Raw genomic sequence first — 13,972 nt, forward strand, 5'->3', positions numbered from 1 at the left:
GTGTTCAGTTTCAGAGGTATTTAGCTCCCCATCTTGTTCAGGCTCAGACTCAGTTTCACCTGAAGGCGTCATCTGTGGCCTCGGGTTCTGATCCTTCATCTGAATGTCGCCATCCTCCTCTTCTGGGCCATAGAAAATGGAACAGTGCTCATAATTGATGTTTTTGGCCTTTAGGTACTCGTCTAGAGAGTTGAACGCCTCTATGTCAGTGGAGGGAGATACTCGTTTTGAGGTGGAGCCTGGCGCCTCATAAAGAGGAAGAATGACTACATCGTCTTCTTGGTTTTTTCCATTTCCACACTCGTCTTTGATAGTGCGTCGCAGTGTTCTTGAGCGAGACACATCACCCCTTACTGCCCCCGTTAAGCAGGTTGGCACCTTGCATGGCTGCCTCCGCCGTCTGTGACTCTTAAGCCCTTGCAGGTTCCGGAAGCTCATGTAACACTGGTCACAGTAGTATGGTTTCTCTCGTGTGTGTACCATGTGGTGTAGTGTAAGGTTACGCTTCGCCTTGAAGCTCTTTCCACACTGGTCACAGCAGTAAGGTTTCTCTTCTGTGTGTACCGTGTGGTGAATTTTAAGCTCTCCCTTCGTCTTGAAGGCCTTCTCACACTGGGCGCAACCGCAAGGTTTATTTTCTGTGTGTACCACGTGGTGACGTTTAAGGTGATCCTTCGTCTTGAAGCTCCTTCCACACTGGTCACAGCAGTAAGGTTTCTCTTCTGTGTGTACCGTGTGGTGTTGTTTAAGTTCTGCCTTCGTCTTGAAGGTCTTCCCACACTGGTCACAGCAGTAAGGTTTCTCTTCTGTGTGTACCACGTGGTGTCGTTCAAGATCTGCCTTTCTCTTGAAGCTAATGTCACACTGGTTACAGCAGTAAGGTCTCTCTCCTGTGTGTACCATGTGGTGACTTTTAAGATCCCCCTTCGTTTTGAAGGTCTTTTCACACTGGTCACAGCAGTAAGGTTTCTCTCCTGTGTGTACCATGTGGTGTAGTGTAAGGTTACGCTTCGCCTTGAAGCTCTTTCCACACTGGCCACAGCAGTAAGGTTTCTCTCCTGTGCCAATTACTGCTTGCTGTACAGCCGGCAGCTCTGGATATTGTGATTTGCTTGGTTCTGTGAATTCCTCACTTCCCGCAAACATTTCAGGGGACTCTGGGTGTTCCTCCCGTTCTCCTAGGTAGTCTAGACCCAGGTCGGGTATGGACACTCCCAATCCCTCATCCGAGGGTGATTCCTCCTCTATGATGTGGGAATGATTGTGAGACATCATGTTAGCACTGGTTTGTTAGCCGATGGTGAGCTAGTTAGCTTCCGTCTGGCTTCGTGTCACGTAGCCTCGGGCTAGGTAGCCATCCAGTTCGCATTCAGTTCACTCCTGGCTTGTTGGCGGATGGCGAGCTAGTTAGCTTCCGTCTGGCTAGGGCCAGCTCATGGGTGTTAGCACTGGCTTGTTAGCCGATGTCGTGCTAGTTCGCTTCCGTCTGGCTAGGGCCAGCTCATGGGTGTTAGCACTGGCTTGTTAGCCGATGTCGTGCTAGTTCGCTTCCGTCTGGCTATGGCCAGCTCATGGGTGTTAGCACTGGCTTGTTAGCCGATGGTGAGCTAGTTAGCTCGCAGTTCTGTGAACGGTCGTTTTGACTTCGCTTCACATCCAGTCTCCCCTCCTCACAAACAGTATCTTTGGTAGTTGGCTCTCGTCTTGGGTAGGGCCAGTTCGCTTCCTGTGGGCAAAGCACGAAATTATGTTGCACTTGTAACTCCCCCCAGAGCTCTATAAACATTATGTTACCCTTTAGTTGTGAGTAAACGTTGCTTTAATCACCAAGATAGAGCTTTCTATTCATTTGTGATATCCCCGAGTAGAGCCTTCCACTCGAGTCGCCAGTAGAGCTTTCTACTTTAATTTTTGCCAAATCTATAATTTAATTTTACTCCAGAGGCTTTTGACAGTAGTCCTGTCTTCTTCGGCCGTTTAGCACCTATTTTGGTTAGTATAAATGCACATCGCCAGGGACGCCATGTTAAGCACCGGTCGTAAACCGAGGTCAGATTGATTATCCCATAACTCATTGGTCCGAATCCCAGCTTCAAGCAGCGTCCTGCGAAGTGTGGGACATCTAGGACTCAATTTGTCTATAACGTTCAGGGCTTAAACTCAGCAGACCTCGGCTCACACACAGGCACCCCCCGTCCCCTCCAGTAATACAGTTGATTGATTGGAGTTGCGGGGTATATTTACTTTTCTTTATTTTGCTTTAATCTACTCGGTTCGCCGTAGAGTTTACTGTATGGCATTACTTGATAAAACCAGTATACAGTACACGTATTATCACTGTATGGCTTTACTTGATAATCCCATTATACAGTACACGTATTATCACTATATGGCTTTACTTGATAATCCCATTATAGCTAGGGATAAAGCCACTTATTCTATTTTGCCTTAATGCATAATCATATGTCTCCTTCTACTCCGTCTGGCTAAAGCCTTACTCAGGAGGTTTTTTACATCATAAATCAGGCACATTACTGGACCGCGTGGTTGACATATTTCTCTTTAGGCCTCCGTATGGATAAAGCCCCACTTCTAAAGTTTTTATCATTAATCAAAACGCAATAGGGTGAAGTTACAAATGCAGAACACATTTCAATGCTTACCCGGCCGTCTGAGAGTGAAGAATAGAAGCAAACGTTGTTTCCAAAAGAAGATTGTTTTTATTTTTTAAAAGTAGAAGGTTACATTAAAGGTTCAGTTTCATTTTTATAAGTACAAAAGTTTCAGCTTACAATATATCAGGTTTCAGTCATCTCCTCAAAATCTCTCAAAAAAGTCTGGCTCTTGAATGAGCAACCGTCTCTTTTTATCGACATTGTACCATATTTCCGATTGGTCTAAACACAGTGATGTCACAGGGTTGTCATGTTTGTTTAGCAAACCAAAATACAATACATAATTCGTATTAACTCCTCCTTCTTTGTATTAACGTTACTGCTAGTTACCTAGTGGTTTTAAGTAACAGAAAGTCCCTTATTCCTTCAAGACAGACAACGGCTTTGTCTGTGGTGACCACGTGACATGGTACCATGCACGAGGCCGCCCTCCATAGGATTTCTTAAAGGTTCCCTCCAGACAAACAGTTTTACACATCATTCTTTTAGTATAATTCTCTACTGACAGTCAATTATAAGCATGCCATTTATGAAAACTTTTACTGTACACATTAAACATTTAATTGTTATATAGTTTTTTCTTTTAAGATTTCCTCAATAGTTTCCGGACTCCTGGCTTTCAACCCTCAACCTTTAATTCCCTTCCCTTCTGAAAGGGTTAACATTTTACTGCTCTCTCTCCTCTTCTGAGGCCCACATTCCGCAGGTTGACTCCCTTTTCACTGTTTTTCACAGACAACAGGCCCCTTCTATGGAGACATTAAAGGCTCAGTTCCATTTTTTATAAGTAGAGCCATCATAGAGCTATCTTTCCAGAGTTCAGTTTAAAGATTTATACTGGTCATATAGGAACGATTCAGGATGTCATTGTCCAAAAGTGTCACTTGTTCTGTGGCACTTCACAGTAGTGTAGAGGTCTAAGCACTGGAGTGGCTGGGTAGTGTAGAGGTCTAAGCACTGGAGCGGCTGGGTAGTGTAGAGGTCTAAGCACTGGGGTGACTGGGTAGTGTAGAGGTCTAAGCACTCTTCCAGCAGCAGTACTTCCAGTTTGGTCAGTCGTGCCTACAAGCACAAAATTGGCAGTGTTCACAGGTGGGAAGCCGGTGGGGTATGAGTCCTGGTCGTAGATATTGCCCTCACTCACTCTGTCAGATGCCGAAAAGCTCATCCACGCCTTTGTTTCCTCCAGGCTGGATTACTGCAACGCACTCTTCATCGGGATCCCTAGCAAGAACATCCAAAGGCTACAATGTATCCAAAACAGCACTGCTAGGATCCTGATGAGAGTGCGGAAATACCACCACATCACTCCCATCCTCAAGTCCCTTCACTGGCTCCATGTCTCACTCAGGATTGAGTTCAAAGTCTCCCTGCTCACCCACAAATGCCTCTACGGAAACGCCCCCCTATACCTCAAAGAACTCATCACCCCTCCCTCACTCCTCCTCTCGACATCTCCGCTCTGGCCAGGCAAACCTCCTCCAGCACCCAAGGACCAATCTCTGCACTATGGAAGATCAGGCTTTTTGCTCTTCCGCTCCCAGTCTGTGGAATGCTCTCCCTGACCACCTGAGACTGTGGATGCTTTCAAGAAAGGCCTCAAAACTCACCTTTTTAATAGAGCCTTCTGTTGACTTTTTATCAAATTTTTTGCTCCACACATTTTATGTTCTTTTACCAATTTCTTTTATCAGTTTTATTTATTCTATGTTTCTCTATGTTATTCTATGTTTAGTCTTGCCTATTTTTATATTCTTTCTTTCCTTTATTCTCGCTAGTTTTTAAGTTCTTTTAACTGTAGCGCTTTGAGACTTTCCCCGCAACTGTAAAGCGCATTACAAATAGAATCTATTATTATTATTATTATTATTATTATTATTATTATTATTATTATTATTATTATTATTATTATTATTATTATTATTATTATTATTATTATTATTATTATTATTATTATTATTATTATTATTATTATTATTATTATTATTATTATTTATTATTATTATTATTATATTGTTATGTTCTCCCAGTGAAACTCAGGTGAAAAGAAGCGGCTGGCGATTACACGTGTATCGGAGGAGGTATGTGCATGGCCGTAGCCAGCTATGAGGTCACCGAGGTCTGGACCTCGGTAACTATTTGTAACTATTAAAAAATAATAATAAGTATTAAAAGTATTTAAGTTTGGTCAACGACCGGCCCACTACTAGGCTGGGACAGCGGCCCATTGGTACTGACTGACACTGGTCTGGCCCAATCACATCTCTTACTAAGCACCCCCCCACCAGTCGTGCAGGTACATGACTGAGAGGGGGGCTGGTACATGACTGAGAGGGGGGCTGGTACATGACTGAGAGGGGGGCAGGTACATGACTGAGAGGGGGGCTGGTACATGACTGAGAGGGGGGCTGGTACATGACTGAGATGGGGCTGGTACATGACTGAGAGGGGGGCTGGTACATGACTGAGATGGGGCTGGTACATGACTGAGATGGGGCTGTGGTACATGACTGAGAGGGGGCTGGTACATGACTGAGAGGGGGCTGGTACATGACTGAGAGGGGGCTGGTACATGACTGAGAGGGGGCTGGTACATGACTGAGATGGGGCTGGTACATGACTGAGAGGGGGCTGGTACATGACTGAGAGGGGGCTGGTACATGACTGAGAGGGGGCTGTGGTACATGACTGAGAGGGGGCTGTGGTACATGACTGAGAGGGGGCTGTGGTACATGACTGAGATGGGGCTGTGGTACATGACTGAGAGGGGGCTGTGGTACATGACTGAGAGGGGGCTGTGGTACATGACTGAGAGGGGGCTGTGGTACATGACTGAGATGGGGCTGTGGTACATGACTGAGAGGGGGCTGGTACATGACTGAGAGTGGGCTGGTACATGACTGAGAGGGGGCTGTGGTACATGACTGGGATGGGGCTGCTACATGACTGAGATGGGGCTGGTACATGACTGAGAGGGGGCTGTGGTACATGACTCAGAGGGGGCTGGTACATGACTGAGATGGGGCTGTGGTACATGACTGAGATGGGGCTGTGGTACATGACTCAGATGGGGCTGGTACATGACTGAGATGGGGCTGTGGTACATGACTGAGAGGGGGCTGTGGTACATGACTGAGAGGGGGCTGTGGTACATGACTCAGATGGGGCTGTGGTACATGACTGAGAGGGGGCTGGTACATGACTGAGAGGGGGCTGTGGTACATGACTGAGAGGGGGCTGTGGTACATGACTCAGATGGGGCTGTGGTACATGACTGAGAGGGGGGCTGGTACATGACTGAGAGGGGGCTGTGGTACATGACTGAGGGGGGGCTGGTACATGACTGAGAGGGGGCTGGCTGGTACATGACTGAGAGGGGGCTGGTACATGACTGAGAGTGGGCTGGTACATGACTGAGAGGGGGGCTGGTACATGACTGAGAGGGGGCTGTGGTACATGACTGAGGGGGGGCTGGTACATGACTGAGAGGGGGCTGTGGTACATGACTCAGATGGGGCTGTGGTACATGACTGAGAGGGGGGCTGGTACATGACTGAGAGGGGGCTGTGGTACATGACTGAGGGGGGGCTGGTACATGACTGAGAGGGGGCTGGCTGGTACATGACTGAGAGGGGGCTGGTACATGACTGAGAGTGGGCTGGTACATGACTGAGAGGGGGCTGGCTGGTACATGACTGAGAGGGGGCTGGCTGGTACATGACTGAGAGTGGGCTGGTACCATGTATTGTGCATCATTGTAGGTCAAACCATTAAAAAGTTAATTTCCACGGCAGCCATTTTGGATTTTGGTCTCTCACAAATTGTCCCCGCCTTTTTTAAATACACCCCGGCTAAATTAGTTTATTAACCCTCCTAGATGACAAATCCATTGAGAAACGAAGTGCCACAGATGACCCAACTACTAGGTCCATATCGTATCATCATAATATTATTTTTTAAATCATTAGGATAAGGGTTCCCTTGATAAAGATGCATGAAAAGGCTGTATAATATACAACACCTGTAGCTCAACTGCAAAAACTGCTTTTTTTATTTGATTAGATTTATTTGGAAATTAAAAACACATCATAAAAACAAATTATCTTGAATAATTAGTATTCCTGAGGATATCACCTAAAAGCATTAATTAAAAGACTTATTTCCAAGGTGGTCCTTGATGGAAGACATAAAAACACAGCACATATAGCCTACTCAACTGCAAATGTTTGCTCAACTGCAAAAATGTATGCCTACTTATGTATTAGCCTACAGGGAAAAACACATTCACAACAGGCAGCAAAGTTTATTTTCGGCCAAGTACTAAGGTAACTATTAGGATATATATGGTATGGATTACTTACTCTTAATAACTTATTACTATCTGTGGTAGCTCTAGTCTCCACCTACACACATTGTTTTGTGCTGTCCATTGATCATGCACCTTCACGTGGTACATGGTAGGCACATTAACTGTATGTAGCAGGGTGGATTATCCCTGCTTCGTGGGAACGGGTGTGCACAGCCACTGGGTAGCGAGACACAGTAGATCTCTGTCCGACTGCACCTCCGTCTTTGGGTCTGGAGCACCAACTGGAGGCTGGCAGTGGGAGTGGATGGGGCCCGGGATTTACCAACCTGGTCTGGTACTCTGGTCTTCCTCTCCCTCTCAGGGCGGTCAGCAGTACTCCCCAACACGCTCTCACCTCCCCCAATTACTCCTTTAACCCTCCCACACCTAGTGACTGAATTGTAAATAAATAACTTGGTTCCCCCCGCAAGCAGTACCCTCCCTCAGTGACACTAGAAACCTTACAATAAAAAAGGGAAGGTGGAATAGGAAGGGGTTAATTATAGTAGCGTTACCCACACCAAAATGGCTAATACTGTGCACAGTAATGGACACGCACACAGAATCCCATCTAATGTTTTTATGTTAATTGGTACGCTTGATTACAAAAGTTTAATAGGGGTGGTCCAATGGAATGAAATCCTACTACTGCTCAGTTGTAACTCAATACCTTATGTACACGTATATTCTACCCACACCTCTGTGTTAGCACCAGGAATAATATACTTTAAAGGGGCTATGCATTATAAATGTCATTTTTCAGTCTCTAGCATTGTATTATAGTAATAGGAGTTCGTATCAATGTGTTTTAGGGTCTAAATACAATATATGCGGATTGCTGAGATTCAGCCCAGCCCCTTTCCTGGTCTAGTAAATCAGGTCATATTTTTTTTGAACGGCCAATACGCGTCACACAGCCGCTGGGTAGCGCACAGTGATGCGATTGGCTCTGTGGTTGGAGCTAATGCCCGCCCTCTAATAGGGCTGCACGATTAATCGTTTTTTAATCTAAATCGCGATTTGGAATGATGCAATTATCAAATCGCCAAGCCTGCAATAAAAAAAAAAAAAAAGAAAAAAAAAATTTTAACCAGGAAGTTCCATTGAGATACACGATCTCCTTTGCAAGGTAGACCTGGCCAAGATGACAGCAATAACATTTGCAATACATCACACAGCAATAAAATGTGCGATACATCACACAAGAACATAATAAATGTGCATGTATACAATACATCACATGTAAACACAAAGCAGAATAGTCTACATGATAGTAAAAGTGTGCTAAGCGAAACACACATTCTAGGGAAAGACATAGGTAAATTAGCGGACAACATATACCATAATATCAGTCACTCCTCTATTGGTACGAGAACTCGGGGTGTAGCAATAGTCGTTAAACGTAAGTTGAATATTGTACTAAAGGGAGTATGGTCTGATGTAGAAGGTCGGATAACTATAGCTAAGATTGAACATAAGAACAGGAAAATAGCGTTGATAGCGGTATACGCCCCAAATTTGTACGAAGAAGATTTCTTCACTACACTAACCAATGCAATGTTAGACATTCCCGATTACTCATTTATAATAGGAGCGGATTTTAATGCCATCTGGAACCCAAGGATAGACAAATCTTATCTCGCCTTTTCCAGCGAACAAAAGAATTCATCGAAGGCATTAAAGGATTGGTCAAAGATTACAGGTGTAAAGGACTTATGGCGGTTACTTAACCCCACGACCCGAAAGTACTCTTGTCGATCTGCGAGACATAAGACACTATCCAGAATAGATTATGTCTTTGCATCACAGAAACTATTTGATAATTATGAAGTGGAAATGATACCCAACGCACTATCAGATCACTGTTATTTACTCCTTAAAGGTACATTTGGTATACTATCCTCCCGAGCCCCAAGATGGCGATTTAACTCGTTGCTGCTTAACAACAAGGAATTCATTACACAACTCAAAGAAGCTCTTATAGTATTCCAACGGGAGAATGTAAACTCGGTGCAAGACCCCAGAATAATATGGATGTCGGTAAAGGGAATGATCAAAGACTTCACGGATAGCTTTTCCTCCAAAATGCGCAAGAATCAAAACACAAAACTGGATGAGCTGGAAACGCTTTACTCAACGTTATTTAATTCTCTGAAATACAACAACTCAACTCGACTAGAAAATCAAGTTAACGTACTAAAAATAGAGATCAATGACATATACAGACAACAATCGGAAATACAAATACGCAGCACAAGACAACAGCAGTACTCTCATGGTTCCAAACCCAGCCACCTATTAGCCATGCGATTAAGAATTAATGCAACATTTGCAGATATAACTACCATTAGAGCACAACAAGTACTTGTAACAGATCCGGTAAAAATAAACGATACATTCAAAGTATTCTACTCCGATTTATATAAATCAGAAATGACCTTCGATCAAAACAAAATGGACACATTTCTTAATCAAATTATTCTCCCTAAACTTTCAGAGGATGACGCTAAACAGTTAGAAATACCGATCACACTAGAGGAACTCAAGATGGCCATAACCGCAATGAAAAGTGGTAAGGCTCCAGGAAGAGACGGTTTCCCATCAGAAATGTACCTTTCTTGTTGGGACATAATTGGCCCCTTATTACTAAATATGATCTTATACTCAGTCAAAGAGGGGAACTTCCATAAAACCGACAATATTGCACTCATAACAGTCCTTCTTAAAAAAGACAAAGACCCCAACGAGTGCGGTAGTTATAGACCTGTAAGCCTCCTCGGAACAGATATCAAACTGTACTCTAAGGTATTAGCCATCAGATTGCAAAAGCATATGACGTCTTTAGTTCACCCGGACCAAACTGGCTTCATAGGAGGCCGCCTGATCACTGAGAACATAAGACGTATACTGCACGTACTTGATGCCGACAAAGAGGATACCATACCTAAGGCGATACTGTCCCTGGATGCTATGAAGGCCTTTGACAGGCTGGAATGGTCGTATCTGTGGGCAGTGCTAGAAAGGATGGGGTTAGGAAAAGGATTCATCGATATGATTAAAGTATTATACAAAGACCCATCGGCCATGATTATAACAGGCACAATCATCTCCGATATCTTTCCGGTATCGCGCTCAGCCAGACAAGGTTGCCCTCTTAGTCCCGGTCTGTTCAATCTATCATTAGAGCCGTTAGCACAATATATAAGACAATCCCAATCCATAGAACCTATCGTAATCAAGGGCACACAACAAAAAATTTGTTTATATGCGGACGATGTAATATTGTTCATGAAAAACCCCAACACCACATTGCCTCATCTGCTCAAGTTGATTGAGGACTTTGGTGATTTATCGGGATTTAAGATAAATTGGCCGAAGTCGGCTTTCCTTCCACTTAACACCCCTGCAAAAAAAGATACAACCCTCCCAGGACAGATACCGATGGTAAAACATTTCAGATGCTTGGGAGTGGAAATATTCCCTACCATAAGACAAACGGTGAAGCACAACTACACAAAAATCCAAAACAAAATCAAAGACGACCTTGATAGATGGGCAAAACTTAAGAACACAGTACAAGCACGGATATCAATAGTTAAGATGGATGTACTACCTAAAATCAACTTCTTCTGTTCAATGCTACCGTTACCCCCTCCAGAGGGTTACTGGAAAAGATTACACTCCTCCACATACAAATTTATTTGGAATAACAAACCACCACGTATAAAAAGATCCACCGCACAGAGAAATAAAGCAGATGGTGGCATGGCATTTCCAGATTTTTTCCTATATTTTAAGGCGTACTCATTAAGTCCATTGACAACATGGTTTGACTCCCAAGCATTAGCATCTTGGAGGAAAATAGAAGAAAACATAGTAGCCCCACATAGACTGAAGGACATAGCACACACTAAACTACCAATCAAGCACTGTGAACGAAAATTTGGCCCCATAATTACTCATGCGATCCGGATATGGCGTGAATCACAAAAAAAAAATCCTAACCCACAAGAATGGCACAACCATACTCCCTTATTCAATAACAATGCTCTCTTAATTGGAAAACGACCTATAAGATTCCCTATATGGGAAAAGCAAGGCATACACTCATTAGGGGATATTTTTAACAAACAGGGTTTCTGTAGTGATAAAGAAATACGCAAAAAAATTTAATCTCACCAAGTCCACATGGCTTTTTCACAAACAGTTAGAGCTATGTTTGAAGTCTCACGGTGTTCCATTAGACAGACCAATTGAACACCACAGATACCACAAATTCTTCTACTCAAGAGAGACATCGAGAGGTTTTGTTTCAGAATTTTATCATCAATTACTAACGTCCTCGTATGAAACCCTCCAACTTGACTCTATCTGGAGGAGGGATATACCAGACCTGGAAAATGACTTTGATTGGCAAGGAGCCTGGGCAAATGTCCGACTTACATCAAGGAACCCGGATCATCAACAAATCAATCTTAACTATATTCACAGGACATACTTGACTCCTATAAGACTGTGCCGAATGGGGCTCAAACAAGATTCCAAATGCACCCAATGTACAAATGGGGACGAAGGGACATTTATGCACATGTATTGGGACTGCTCACCAGTTAAGGCATTCTGGAAAGATGTGACCCAACAAATATCAAAACTCGTATCTTGGAATATACCTGTACACCCCTCGGTATTGCTGTTGAATGATGTTTTTGAGTTTGCAGTGAATCCACAGCTAAAGAGATTGGTTTTATCGGGTATCACAGTAGCCAAAAAGCTGATCGCATCACGCTGGTTTCAACCGGAAAAAATGTGCCGTAAAGTTTGGTTTCTTACATATCTCGATGTAATTTACCATGAAATATCTACAGCAAGAATTCTGGGTCTCAATGAATCCAAAATGTCAATGTGGTTAGAAGTGGTGGAGAGAATAAAAGCTAGCTTATAATGGTAGTGTCTGGTTAGGTGCGAGGGATAGTGGAGGTACTTCTCAAGGTGGGGTCCGGGAGGGGGGGTTTCGAGCTGAGCATATGTATGTAGGTTTTTTTTTAGATAACAGGTATTATGGGTATATCTTATATAAAACAACTAACCAAAATGTGATCTCATTGGATGTGCCCTGACAATTAATGCTTGTATATCTTATCGTGTGTTGTCATGTTTGTTTATATGTTTGTTTTAAAAAAGAATAAAAAAATAAAATACAAAAAAATGATAGTAAAAGTGTATAATACAGGGTAATACAGTAATTTTGCAGTTGGGACCCGACTACAGAAAGCAGCAACATTCTTCTTGTAATTTTTTTTTAAATATGTTATAATCGCATCGCAAATCGCAATCGCAATATCTGTCAGAATAATCGCAATTAGATTATTTCCCAAAATCGTGCAGCCCTACCCTCTAACGCCCGCCCCCATTCTATCGATAATACATAGGTGCCGAGAAAACGGAGTGCGGTCACTTGCATCTTCATATCTTCCACGATGAGCAAACCCAGCAAACCCCACAGGCCTTACAGGACATGTTCTGTTCCTGGCTGTAAAGCTAGTACTACTAATACGTCTTTGCACACTTTTCCCGTGGATGCCGAACTTCGCCAGCAATGGACAAAGTTCGTTTTTGGCGACCCTCCTAGTTCTGTCGCAACGTCTCATACTCAGGTTTGTACTGCACATTTTTCCGCCGAAGACGTTGTCAATCAAGGTCTTTTTGATGCTGGGGTGACATCCTGGATTCTTCTAAAGAAAGGTGTTGTGCCTACTATTCGTGACCCGACAGAAGTAGTAAGTAGATATGTCGTTCACGTGTGTGTGTGTGGGGAACCATTGTTTGGGGGGTGAGTACAATCTAACGTTTGTTTGTGTGTTCGACGGGACGCGACAGAAGTACACTGTATATAACTGCTGCTCTTTATAAAGTAACGTTATAGCAAACTATAGAAATTCATTATTACAATTGACATACAGTGGAGTTGTACCTACTATTCGGGAACCCCACAGAAGGGGGAACCATTGTTTGGGGGGTGAATACAATATAACGTTAGTGTGTGTGTGTTCGACGGGACGCGACAGAAGTACACTGTATATAACTGCTGCTCTTTATAAAGTAACGTTATAGCAAACTATTGAAGCAAGCTAGTCATAATTAAAAACTGCTCAATACAAACACAACTAGTCAGAGGTAAACAAGGTAACGTTACTTATAGCAAGCTATCGAAGCAAAAGCTGGCCGATCGATCAAGTAAGTAACGTTACTCGCTCTTTCGGCAAGCCATTATACTAACGGTGTAATCAACTTACCAATCGGAAACTATTTGCAAGCCTCGCTGTTGCAAATCGACTTCTTCTTCTGAATCATACTGTGGGTCGCTCTCTGGATCCCAAACATAATGTACAGCCATGTTGTATTAGTTAGTAAAATCGGTATATGTTTTGCGTGTCGAAATAAAAACCCTTCACCTGAGACCTGAGAGGGAAGGACGGGGAGATGGGCGGAGCTATTTGGTGGGTGGCTGTCACTCAAAGCATTCTGCTAGTATGGGTGGAGCCAAGCCAATAACGGCTTGAAATCCTAAAACAGAAAAATGCTGGTTTTGAGTACTTGATTAGAAATATAAAACAATGATTATTTTTGGAATAAACCTTACAGATGTGTTACATAGACTCACAGGAATTGTGTAAAGTTGCCCAAATAGTGCTAGGAATAGTAATGCATAGCCCCTTTAATGTATTTGACTCATCACCCACGTCTGGGTCAGTCCCATGTATAATACCTCTATCAGGCTTTAATTATATGGTAGGAATAATACCTCAGGTCTGTAACCTCCCCACTGGGAAAGGGTTGATTAGATGGGAAATTATTATTAAAGAACCAACACGTTATCACACTCAAAGGAAATAAAAAATGTGGGCCCACTGTACCAAAACAAAAGTCCTATACTAATGCCGGCATATAA

Source organism: Notolepis coatsorum (assembly GCF_963971535.1).
Source record: "Notolepis coatsorum genome assembly, chromosome: 11".
In the NCBI taxonomy this organism is placed as follows: Eukaryota; Metazoa; Chordata; class Actinopteri; order Aulopiformes; family Paralepididae; genus Notolepis; species Notolepis coatsorum.